This window comes from Pogona vitticeps, chromosome 2 (genome assembly GCF_051106095.1).
Source record: "Pogona vitticeps strain Pit_001003342236 chromosome 2, PviZW2.1, whole genome shotgun sequence".
Taxonomy (NCBI): Eukaryota; Metazoa; Chordata; class Lepidosauria; order Squamata; family Agamidae; genus Pogona; species Pogona vitticeps.
This window is the reverse complement of record NC_135784.1, coordinates 1608446-1621094: the sequence shown is the minus strand read 5'-3', so window position 1 is coordinate 1621094 and position 12649 is coordinate 1608446. Positions and strand designations below refer to the sequence as shown.

General features: G+C 42.2%; 1 pseudogene across 1 annotated transcript; it reads right to left on the bottom strand.

Moving 5' to 3' along the window:
* Positions 1-861: 861 nt before the first annotated feature.
* Positions 862-3677, bottom strand: LOC144587073 (uncharacterized; annotated as a pseudogene). Its single transcript, XR_013542239.1, has 2 exons — positions 3604-3677; positions 862-2260 (listed from the first exon to the last, which is right to left on the bottom strand). The product of XR_013542239.1 is annotated as an uncharacterized LOC144587073 (transcript).
* Positions 3678-12649: the final 8972 nt, after the last annotated feature.

Genomic DNA, 12649 nt, shown 5'->3' with positions numbered 1-12649 from the left:
TGCTGGGATCATGATGGCATGTACATATTACAGAATTGAACCCCATATTGTTCGGTCTTTGTACTCCCTTTGACAGGGTGGCCAGAGGCCTTCCCCACCCAAAATGGTCAGGCCAAGGAGGTGGTGAAACTGCTGATAAAGGGGATAATTTGAAGGCACGGGAATCCCTGGGAGGGGTTTGGCTCAGATGACGGAACCCATTTTGTTGCCAAAATAGTTCAGGAGGTTTCCACCTTCCTGGATATAGATTGGAAGTATCATGTGGCCTATCATCCCCAGTTGTCAGGCCAAGGTGAACCAGACACTGAATTCACATCTATGGAAAATGTGGATCTGCTCCCCAGGCCTTTTTGAGAATCAGGATTTTACCCCCAGGGTCAAATTGGCTATCAGCCCCTTTGAGCCCCTTATGGCCATCCATTGTAGTGACTCCTGACTACCCCACCTTGTGCAAAAGCAAAAGGGACTGCTGCCTGGATAAATGACAGCAGGCTGGAAGAATCTCCATGGCTGTTTGCAGGCCTCCATCGCCTGGACGGTGGAAAAGATAAATGAGAGAGAAAAATGAAGGGGGGGATGCTGGACATTAATGGGGTTGAATGATTTGCATCTCTTATTCAGAAAACAAGGCCCAGATGCTCAGAAAGACTAATAAAATGGCAGGTTCTTTTTCTTCTATATGTTGGACTGAGTGGACCAGTTCCATGGGCAAAGTCACACGTTCAGTTGTGAGGTTTCATGGGTGGTTTCATGAGCAATCTAATTCCACAATTGCAGTTGTTGAGTGAGGCAGGCCAACTCCTTCTGCATAACCCCTCTGAAAATATTCTGGTAAAACTATATATTTTTAAATGACTAAGATAGATCTTAAAACATATTTTATTTTTAACCCCCAAAATTCATTCCGTCAATTCAATTTTGCGATTTAACTTAGCCCATCTAGTTTTCCGCATGTCATTTAGTTGTGGGATTTCACCCCTGGGTGTATCCATGTGATTCAACATGAAGGGATACAGCCATGAAGACCACACCTCTTGGCGAAATTCTTCAAACATTCCATGCCCATGTAAGTTCTTTTGTTTATTGAGGTGACCTCTTTGCTTGAAGCTCTTCCCACATTTATATGGTTTCTCCCCAGTGTGAGTTCTTTGATATAAACTATGCTTACTACTCTCAGTGAAGCTCTTCCTAGATTCCATACATTCATAGGGTTTCTCCTGTGTGAGTTCTTTGATGTTTATTGAGGTTACCACTGCATATAAAGCTCTTTCCACATTCTATGCACTTATGTGGTTTCTCCCCAGTGTGAGTTCTCTGATGTGAACGAAGACTACTGCTTTTACTGAAGCACTTTCCACATTCCATGCATTTATAGGGTTTTTCCCCAGTGTGAGTTCTTAGATGTAAAGTAAGGGTACTGCTCTTACTGCAGGTCTTTCCACATTTAATGCATTTATAGGGCTTTTCCCCAGTGTGAGTTCTTTGATGTGAACTCAGGTGACTGCTATGACTGAAACTCTTTCCACATTGCATGCATGTATATGATTTCTCCCCTGTGTGAGTTCTGTGATGTAAAATAAGGTGACCACTGTCACTGTAGCTCCTTCCACATTCCATGCATTTAAATGGTTTCTCCCCTGTGTGAGTTCTTTCATGTTTACTGAGATTACCGCTGTCATTGAAGCTCTTTCCACATTCCGTACATGAGTATGGTTTTTTCCCTGTGTGAGTTCTTTGATGTTTACTCAGGTTATCACTTCAACTAAAGCTCTTTCCACATTCCGTACATGAGTACGGTTTTTCACCTCTGTGTGACCTTTGATGTTTACTCAGGTTATCACTTCGGCTGAAGCGCTTTCCACATTCCATGCATTTATATGGTTTTTCACCTGTGTGCGATCTTTGATGTGAATTGAGGTGACTGGTTTGGCTGAAGCTCTTTCCACATACCGTGCATTGATGTGGCTTCTCCCCAGTGTGAGTTTTTTGATGTGAACTCAGGTGACTGCTATGACTGAAGCTCTTTCCACATTCCATGCATTTATAGGGTTTCTCCCCTGTGTGAGTTCTTAGATGCAAAGCAAGCTTACTGTTCTCACTGAAGGTCTTCCCACATTCCATGCATTTATATGGTTTCTCCCCAGTGTGAGTTCTGTGATGTAAAATAAGGTTACGACTATGACTGAAGCTCTTTCCACATTCCAGACATTGATATGGTTTCTCCCCAGTGTGAGTTCTTTGATGTTCACTGAGGATAACGCTGTGATGAGATGGGTTTTTAAGTTAAAAATCTTTTAAGGCATATGGGTTTTGTAATTATGAAGTGAGCCAGAGAGGTTCCATCTTGTTTCTTTGTATAAAGTATCTGTGCTATGCTGACAAGTTGTTTTCTAGGCGAGCAGAGAGAATGTTATTCTGAAGGCCTGAGAAGGACTGTGTGATTAGATAGATGGGAATTGTTGTGACTCTTTGAGAAACCACCGTAAACCCAAATAACATCTGCTGTGTATGAGAAAGAATTCATGTGATGTAACAGGACTGTTTGCCTAGTAACGAACTCTGATTGGATGACATCGTGGGAAGGTGCATTAGGCCCTTGCCAGTTACTCTTGAAAAAGGAACTTTTTACCTATGGACTTTGTCTTTCCCAGACCGACCTTTCAGTGATTTGTGACCTACATTTCAGCCATATGGGACTTACCCTGATGTCTTGAGAGAGAGTTTGGTGGCCTACCTACATGGACTGGTTTCTATGATTTGCTGGATTACTTTTGGACTTATGGGATTTTCCTAAGGACTGTACATGGACTATTTTCTATGGACTGTTACCTATGGAATATTCTTTATGGACTTCTTTTCTTGGAATACTCCATATGGACTATGCTCTTGTAATTTAGTAAGGACTATGGTATATTTACTGGATTTTTCTTTTCTAAGGACTATGGGACATATAATGGATTTTTACTTTTGTTTAGGGATTTTTATTCTATAGGATCACTGAGGACTATAGCCTTTTCATAACCTACTTGGATTATTTTATTTTACTAATGATTTCCTGGATTGGAACTGTTTTGATTCTTTTCAATGGCTTTTTGTATTTTTAATAAGGTTTTTGAACTCTTTTATATTTTTCATGTTTTCTTTGCCTCACTACATCTGTGTAACTAAACAGCACAATGCTAGTTTATTTGTTTTGGTTTAATTTGGCTTTGAATATTTAGTAACATGCTTTTTCTTTAATAAAATAAAGATTATAAAACTCATTTGGTTTCCTGAACAGTACACTTGCCATAGGGTCATCTGAGAGTGCTGCCTCGGCCTAGCTTACTTAGAGTCCTGTCAGTGGTGCAAGTTAAGTCTAAGGACTACAAAGCCCACTTGACCTTTTCACAATAATATCTGAGAGTACCAGGGTGTTCTTATGTGGGCAGACCTGTGAGAAGGAGTGTTGTAGCATGGCTGGCTGAATTGGACTCTTTCAGCCCATTTTAGCATGTGCAAACTCCTGATTGCTCTCTGTCCAAGCTTACACGTGTGTTTTCGAACCCGTGTTTGTCGCAAACGCTTCAGCTGAAACTCTGTCCACATTCCGTACATGTGTACCGTTTTTTCCCTGTGTGTGTACTTTGATGTTTACTGAGGTTATCACTTCGGTTGAATCTCTTTTTGCATTCCATGCACTCGTATAGTTTATCCCCTCTCAGGGGTATTTCATGTGAAATACAATTACTGTTCAGAATGATGCCCTTTCAAAGTTCCATACATTGATTTGATATTGCCTGTGACTAGATTCTGCTATGTTTGTTCATATCTGTGATATATTTGAATTTAGTTCTGCTAATGGAGCACCTTTTCCGTGTTTTTTCCTCGTGTTTTTTCAAACAGATAGGTGCTGACATACATGATATCCCTGAGAAGCTAGAGATATATTTTGTTCTGTTCTTGCCTGACCTCCCTGACTTCTGTTCTTTTCCTTTTTCCTTCCTTTGGGGTTATTTTTTCTTCTCTCTCTCTCTATTCCTGCTTTGGGCTTGCTACTTTTAAGTGGCAAAATAGCTGGCTCCACAGAACTTTGGTTCTTATCTGTTGCCTGATGGAGAAAAAAGAGAAAAAGCAGGAGTGCTGTACATAAGGGTATCTCATTGGGAAACAAGTCAAGGTACCATATTTTTCAGTGTATATAATGACACTTTCCCCTAAAATAATTAGCAGAAAAATTGAGAATTGTTTTATACACAGGAGACGGAGGCAAAGGAGCAGTCACATGTGCTTGGGCGCCTCTTGCTGCTGCCTCCCCCGCTCGATCACCACCTCCAGCTCACGTCCATCTTGTCCCCTCCAGTGGCGGAGGGAAAGGAGTCACCCTAGAGGAGGTGATCCGGCAGGCCGCGGAGTTAGGAGTGACGGAGGTGGATGAGCAGTTGCCCATTAACTGCTCCTCCACCTCCAGCAAGGGTCCAAACTAGGGGATCATTTTATACACTGGGGGTCACATACATGGGAAAATACGGTATTTGCTTTGTTTTTGTCATGAGAGAGGGACATTTTACTAACCTCGGAAGGACAGAAGGCTGAGTCAACCTTGAGCCGGCTCACAACCTTGAGGTCGTGAGCACAGTTTTGGCTGCAGGACAGGAGTTTAACCACTCTGCCATGAGGCTCAACTCAAAGGGACACTTTATCTACTGAAGTCAAGACATATTGCATCCATAGCTTTCCAACCATCTACCAGGCAGATTACTGAATTAAAAAATGATGGAAGTTTAGTTTGGAAAGATTGTTCCTGAAAAGTCTGTGCTTACTTCACTGCAGTGTCTTCAAGGTGCTTACAGACTGATTGGTCTATAGGTCCTGCTTTTGCCCTCCATTAATTAAAGAAAAAAGAGAGTGATTCTCAGAATTCTTTAGCCAGTTCCTTCAGTTCTTCTAGATCCAGTTTATTTGGCCCTGGGGATTTGAAGTCATACAAACTAATAAGTCGTATCCTTGAAGGCTGTCACAGCCGGGATCCGATGGTTGTTGTAGTCTAATATAATGTTGCCTTTGCAACAATATCACCATAATCACCCAATCTCCTGAAAAGGACAAAAAGCTGATCCCACAGCTAAAAAAAAATACTCAACTATCCTACACACTATACCAGAACAGAGAGAGAGAATTTGTGGATTGAGGGGCACGTAAAGTTCTTATTTCAGTTTTAAGCTTTTAAAATTAAAAAACCACATAAATGTATGCAGAAGTTTTGTACACCTTGTCCTTCTACTCCAAAGTAGAACTGGAAGTCCTTCGAGAAGGTATTTTTAAAGGTATACTGTAGTAAATTATCTGGCTTCCCCGAGACTTACACCCAGAAAAGAGGGATGATCTACAGAGATGCTTTGTGTCATTATTTTTGTCTAATATTTGATAATTATCACTATTATTTTTAACAAACAGTGACTCCAAATATGTATTATTATCTTGTCCTTTGTTGTGTTACAATCATTCTTCTCACCTTCCACTGTATTGCTGCTCAAGATCTTTCCTTCTGGGTTCCTTTTCTACTATGTTTTCCCTCCTACTTCTCTTCAATAAAGTTTGATATTCTTTCCCCACATCTGTGCTTATTCCATCTTGGATCCAAAAGAACCTGCTGCTACCCATACAAGTTTGTGCCTGACGGATGGTGAGCTTCTGAATTAGTGACCTCCAAAAGATCTCATTTTTAGTAGCTCTGGCTTAGCTCTTACAAAGTCACAAGCATATGATCCTTCTCATGTGTTTGACCACTCTTGTGGGAAACTTATGCTTAAAGGTTGTAGCTGCATTCTGTTCCAGAGATGTGCATACACTCCTGGCAGGAAGCGGTGGCTGCCAGCAGGTGGGGTAACCCCTTATTCTGCCCTTTCGCTTAGAGGCAGAGCATAAGATCAAAGGGTTATTTCAGCCAATCCTGGTTACGATTAGGCAACTAGTATCCTCTCTCTCCCACAACATACTATGTAAATCATGCTAAGTAAATAAAAGAGCTCTCAGGGCATTGCCAGTTGGCTCTGCTGGCTGGGACATCCATTGTCGACTCCTTTGTACTTTCTCTAAGGCAAGTAGCCTTCTTTTGTTTTGTGATCACTCACAACTCCTGAAAGGCTTCACCTCTGCTCAGCTTCCTAGCATCAAACTAAGTGATGGGTTCAGGCTTCCATGTCTCCCTTTCCACAAGACCGGGAGTCCTCTGTGGCATTACGAAGATCAAGGAAGGATCTTCTTACGAAGGAGATCTCTTTGGGAGAACCCTGACTATTTTGGCCAAGATTCACTGCAAGGATAGTAAATGATCACCCCCACCCAACCCCCACAATTGGATCAGAACAAAGGTGGAAGCGCATGACTAGCCAGGTTTGAAAAAGCTGCCATGGCTTTTAAAGTAGCTGGGGGGATGATCGACCCGTGTGCCACTTTGAGGTTGAAGGTGACGGACTCCCACTATGATCAATTACCAAAAAAGAAAATTCAAGAAATGAAAAAGATTCACACACAGAAACCTGGAACATTAGATAAAAGAGACAGAATTTCCCACCCACCCACAGTTCCTTTCTCCATGCAAGGACAGAATAATTTTTAATGTAAGAATGAAAGACATTGTAAAGTCCAGACATACCACTACCAACAACAACCTCATGATTTCCTTCCCTATTTCAGCTCTCTGAGCTTGGAGGAGCCAGCCACAAACATCATGTCACTTACAAGTGGCTAACTTTGCACTCTTCCCACCTCCAAAACAATGGATTTTGCAATTTACCAATGACATCAGCATATAATAAATGAAAACTCCCCAAATATACCACAATTAATAGCAATACTCCATACATTGTTACACCAAGTCATTTAACTGAAATCTTTGCTTTACAGTGGTGCCTTGAGTTGCGAACTTAAGTCATTCTCGGATGATGGTCATAACTCAAGTTGGTGGTAACTCAAAGCACCATTTTTTACAGGAATACACTGAAACAAAATTAATCCGTTCCAGCCATTCTTTGGTCGTGTCTCAAGGCGCTGGTTGTATCTCAAAGCATTAGTTCCAATACGAACTAATGCAAACGTGGTTAATCCATCCAGTAGGGGGAGACTTATTTTTAAACCTAAGATGATCTCTAAGGTTAAAAAAAGGACAGGAAAGGAGGGAGGGAGGGAACAATGGGGAAAGGAGGAAAGAAAGAAGGTCATCACTGGGGTATACAGACTCCCCTCAAACAAAGGTTTGTGCTTTTAGGGACAAAAAGAGAGAGGATAGAGAGAGAGAGAAGACAATGGGTTGAAAATACATTTTAAACAAAACACCTTTTAAACAAAACACCTCTTAAACAAAGCACCTCACTGGGAGGTGAGATGGTCATCACTACGAGGTAGAGGTCACCTCCTCTGGGTCATCATCTCCAGGGGTTCCCTGTCTCCGTCTCTTGGCTGCAGGCTCCTTTCTGGTGAAAAATCTGTCCAATGTCACCTGCTTCGTCCTGTGCTGCAGAATCTTTCTGAAATGGCTCACCACCTTGTCGTTCATCATGTCCAAAACTCTGCCTGCCACAGTCCTGTTTGGGTGGTGCCTCTCAAAGAAGTCCTGGCACTCGTTCCATTTCTTGCAGATGGATTTGATCTCCTCACTGCTAACCTGCACTCCCTCTTCCTCAATGGAAAGCTCCTCCACAAAAGCCTTCTGCAGCTCAGTTTTTAGTTCCGCAAGTTCTTCTGTGGTCAACTCCTCATTGTGGTCTTCAATCAGCTCCTCTACATTCTCCTCACTGACATCCAGACCCATGCCTTCACCCATGGAGACGATGTCCCTCACCACCTGTGCATCCATCACCTCAGTGCCATTGTTTGTGGCACATTCTGGCCACAGTTTCCTCCAGGCTGAGTTCAAGGTCCGAGTTGTGACCTCTTGCCAGGCCTTGTCAATAAATCGGATGCTGTGGAGGACATTGAAATGTGTCTTCCAGAACTCTTTCAGGGTCAAGGACGTCTCCTCGGTGATATTGAAACACCTAGTGAAGAGCGCCTTCGTGTAGAGCTTCTTGAAGTTGCTGATCACTTGCTGGTCCATGGGCTGCAGAAGAAGTGTTGTTTTGGGAGGGAGGAACTTGACCCTGATGAAATCCTCGTCGATGTCCTCCACCAAGGATGGAGGGTGTGCCGGGGTGTTGTCCATCAGCAGAAGGCACCTTTCAGGAAGCTGGTTGTCGGAAAGATATTTCTTGACAGTGGGTGCAAACACTGCATAGAGCCATTCCAGAAACAGCTGCCTTGTCACCCGAGCTCTTACGTTGGCTCTCCACATGACAGGCAGTGTGGCCTTGTTAACGTTCTCTCGGTGGAACAGGCGAGGAGTCTCGGAGTGGTACACCAGCAGAGGCTTGATCTTCAGATCGCCAGTGGCGTTGGCACACAGCAAAAGGGTCAATCTGTCCTTCATGGGTTTGTGGCCTGGCATTTTCTGTTCCTCTTGAGTGATGTAGGTTCTCCTGGGCATCTTCTTCCAGAAGAGCCCTGTCTCATCACAATTGAAGACTTGCTGGGGGAGGTATTCCTCTTCCTTGAGGAATTTGACAAAGTCCAACTTGAAGGCTTCTGCAGCGGCAGGGTCACAACTTGCAGCCTCCCCATGTCTTATCACGCGGTGGATGCCACTTCTCTTTTGGAAGTTTTGAAAACACTCCCCACTGGCTTTGAATTCTTCTTGCAGTGCACTTCCGGAGGCGTTTCTTTCCATTAAATCGCTGTGCAGCTTGTTCCAGAAGAGCCCTGCCTCATCAAAGTTGAAGGTTTGCTGGGGGAGGTAGTCTTCTTCATTGATGAATTTGACAAAGTCCAATCCGAAGGCTTCTGCAGCGGCAGGGTCAGAACTTGAGGCCTCCCCATGTCTCATCACCCCATGTCTCATCATGCCACTTCTCCTTTGGAAGTTTTGAAACCACCCCTTGCTGGCTTTGAATTCTTCTTGCGCTGCACTTCCGGAGGGGTTTCTTTCCATTAAATCACTGTGCAGCTTCTTGGCTTTCTCACGAATCTTGGCTTCACTGATGCTTTCCCCTTCCAGTTGTTTCTCGTTGATCCACACCAGTAAAAGTTTTTCCACCTCTTCCATCAGGGGTGACCTGTTCTTTGTCAGGATTGTGACTCCTTTTGCCACATCAATGTCTTTCAAGATATCTTTCTTCTGCAATATGGCAGAGATGGTTGACTTTGCCATCTTGTATTGAGAGGCCAGTTGAGTCACACGCAGGCCATGTTCATGCTTTTTGATGATGTCCTTCTTCACTTCAATTAAGATGGTCCTCTTCTTCCCTTTGCTCTGCTCTTTCTTTGGAGCCATGAGTACTATTCAGCACACCACACAGTACACAAACCCTAGGAGCCACAAAATAAATAAATAAAAAGACCCATTCAAGCAGGGACTACACTACACACTGCAAGACCCATCAGAGCACAGAAACATAACACACACACCCAACCCAAACCCTGCACAATACTCACCCGGAACAGGCAGTCTCTCTATTTCAAAAAAGAACCTAACAGTGAAGGAGCTATAGAGAAGCAGCCTCTTCGCTGACCAACGGTTAATGGAAGGACAAAAGGAGGGAAAGCAGTTCAAATTCCCCAGTCGTATTTCAAAGCTTCGTCTGCAAGTCAAAGCAAAATTTTGTGACCGGAGCTGGTCGTAACTCAAATTGGTCGCAAGTCAAGACGTTCCTAAGTCGAGGCACCAATTTCAATTTTTTGATATAAATAATTTTGCTACTGATACTAAATTTGTCATCCAGTTCCATTGTTATTCTAGGACTTCCCATTCCATTTTAATGTTTAATTAATTTCTTTAAATATAACCCACCAAAATTTCATTATATTTTTACATTCCCACCACATATATCCCCCATATATCACATTTGACTGGCTACAGAATAACACTTTATATCAGGAAGTCCAATCCTCCTAATTTTTGCATTTTTTAAAAATGCTAAATTAATTTAATTTCATGTAATTAACCATTTAAAAAAAATTAATCCGTGCTTTTCAATCACCATTACAAAACTTATTCATCATATTTTTCCAGTCTTTCAATTAACATCATAAAGCAAAAATTAATTTTAAGTAAAATCATCATTTTACATTCTGGTATTCTACCAAACCATGATAGTCCAATTTTCCTACAATCATTCAATTTACCTTTAATTTCTTATTTTAATTTATCAAAACATTATTTTCAACATTGCAAATTTTGGGAGATATATATATACCTAAATAATGTGCACTGCTTATATCAGAGGGTGATGATTAAAGACTCTTAGGAAAGTCATTAGTAATCACCCTCTGAGTACGATTCAGTAACCATTTGCCTTACATTACTTAAACTGGCATGCAGTCTCAACAGAAATAGTCAAGAGACTCTAATTTAGAAAGAATAAAAATAATTTCCCTTTCCCTACAAAAATCATCATGGTATATCCTAACTGGGGGGAAACAGAAACTCTCACAGACACTGAAGCCTGACAGACCCTGACTGAGGTAAAAAGCGGGTAAATAGGATCTGAGGTACAGAGGGAAACAATTGGTTACTCTCAGTGATTGACATCCACCCAAAGTCCCTCCCACTACAACCTCTGAAAGGTGTGATAGGCTGGTAGCTGTCCCAACAATTGTCACCTTAATCTGTTAACCCTTTATTAGGTTTTGAGATTACTCCTATTAATGAATACTTCCAGGATGATGAAATCCCACCCTCCCCATTTCCATTATATTATTAAATAGAAACTTCAGTTTTGGCTTCAACATCTTTAAAAAGAAATCTGTAATATTCTGGTCCCAATCTATCGATCCCTGGAGTCTTCCCAATTTTTTTATTTATCAAAGTGCTTTTCTGTCTTTTCGCTTGTGATCCACTGTCCCATCAATTGTCTCTCCTGCAAATGATAGCTTAAAACGAAACTCCTGATGTTCATGTTACATGATTGCATTTTTTACCATTTTGATCCCTAACTAGACCTATTAAATTCTTAGCCTTTTTCTGACTTTGGCCAGCAGTTTTGAATTTTTATTGTTAAATTCAAATTACAGTGGGGTCTTGACTTAAGAACGGCTCGAGTTAAGAACATTTTGACTTAAGAACCACTCTCATAGGAAAATATTGACTTGACTTACATACTTAGATTTGAGTTAAGAACTGAAAAAAAAACCACGTGGGATGCAGGGAAAGTGCAAAATGTGAACTTTCAGTTAACTGTTGGCCAGTGAAAAGGGTGCCTGTCTGCTTCCTCACTCCTCCCAGCCTTTAGAGAGTGGATTGGGAGTCTTCGGACTGCCTGGTACTGCCTGGACTGTATTTTCCCTGCCTTCCCTGAACCTTTCTTGACCTAAGAAAAAAAGAAACAAAATATCCCCCTCTAGTGGTCGAAGGCAGAATAGCAGCTTCCCATTAGTTTCTATGGACGGAAAAGAGCAGATGCGGATCAAATGGTTTTCAATGCATTCCTATGGGAAATGCAGATTTGAGCTGAGAACTTTTTGACTTGAGAACCGCCTTCCAATACGGATTAAGTTCTCAAGTCAAGACCCCACTGTACTCTCTGTCCAAATATATGAATTTCCTATTTTCCCCCCTCATTTCAGTATTGTGAAGATCTTTTTCTTAATTTGCATTTCTAATAATATTTTTATATTCTTTTCATTTATGTGTATCCTTCCATCTTTTGTATTTCACCCAAATAGTCCATGTTTAGCCTTCTGTTTTTTTAATGTATTATTCTTTAACACAGTGGTCCCCAACCCCTGGTCCGTGGCCTGGTGGCTGGTCGGTGACCTGGGCCAGACCGGGCAGTGGAGACAGACCTCCCACCCCACCCCCTGCACACACTCCCCCCTGCACAGCCCCATTGTGCATGCCACCCCTTTGCAAATGCATACGAGTGCCCCCAAGCACCACCCCATCACTCACGCATGCACACGAACATGCCCGCAAAAGCGCCACACCACCCTTTGTGCATGCGCACAAGGGCTCGCCCATCCACATGAGCACCCTCCCGCTCCACTGTGCTCCTTCGTGCATGCGAAGGAGTGCGGGGAGTTCCCCATCTTCCCCAACCATTCCGCAGGGTTAAAAAGGTTTGGGACCCCAGATGATTACACATAATCCTCCTCTTACATACTATTTCATATCACTCTTATTACTGCCCTCCCTATAATCAATTTTCCATATTTCCAAAATGTCTTTATTAATTTTATTATATTTTTGTGTTGTAAAATACTTGGGTCTAATCTCCACCTTTTCACTCCTTTATATAATTAATAATCTTGTGCCATCAAATCAATTTTGGCTTATGGTGACCTTTTTTTAGGGTTTTCCAGGGAGAGAGTACAGTGGGGTCTCGACTTACGAACGACCCTACTTGTGAACAATTCAACTTACAAACCTGCCTGATACGGAAATAAGGACTCTACATATGAACTTCCCTCGAGTTACGAACAGGAAAAAAGTGCCCTCTCCCTCCCCTTAGAGGCTTCTGGAGGGGAAAAAGGGGTCAGAAACTTAAAAATAAATAAAAGAAAGTCACTTACCAGGCCTTGGGAGCCCCAGAACTGCAGGAAAAAGAGCAGGAAACAGCTAAAAGCCCACACCAGAAGG